The sequence below is a fragment of the Dunckerocampus dactyliophorus genome, chromosome 14 (assembly GCF_027744805.1).
Source record: "Dunckerocampus dactyliophorus isolate RoL2022-P2 chromosome 14, RoL_Ddac_1.1, whole genome shotgun sequence".
Classification (NCBI taxonomy): Eukaryota; Metazoa; Chordata; class Actinopteri; order Syngnathiformes; family Syngnathidae; genus Dunckerocampus; species Dunckerocampus dactyliophorus.
Window position 1 is genome coordinate 19,824,504 of NC_072832.1, and position 731 is coordinate 19,825,234.

Here is a 731-nt window from a genome sequence, read left to right on the forward strand (position 1 = left end):
CCTGAACTACACGATGCTTCTTTCTGCCGTCATAACAGAGAAGTGTGGTTTGACATGATGCGCATGTGTTAATTACACTAAAAATGTTGACGTAATTACTGGAATAAATTAGTTATCGCCGTAATTAATTAATCAATTATTGTTTTATTCATATTATAACCATGACCAACATTTTAAAAAGCAAACATCCAATGATCTTGACAATTTTCAAGAAAAGTACTGGCATCATACTGGCACTGTACTATCGTTATCAGATCGATACTAACATTTGCAGTATCGCCCACCCCGCTACTTTCTCGCATAGTTCAATACAAGAAATGAACTATACCGTATACTGATTTAACATTTGCAATGGATATCATCATCCGTCGTAAGATACCAAATACAAATGTTTGAAGAAAAATGTTGTAATACTGGACATCAAGAGTAATCAGGAGTTTCCATGGACATGGTGGACTTCGAAATTTAATGTGTCGATATTGGCAATACAGCCCTGTATTTAACTGGTATCTAATCGATACCAACATTTGAAGTGACGCCCATCCCTCTTGTAAAAGTTGTTGAAGAATGAAGTGGACAGTTCCACGTACAAGTATCGTAGCTTGTGTTTTTTCCGTAGATTATAAACTGTTTTTTTTGGTAACACATCAGCTTTAAAAACTTAATTAATTATAAAAAAAAAAAAAAACATTCTGAGTCCGTGTGGGAAATGGTTTGCTCCACCTGTTGCT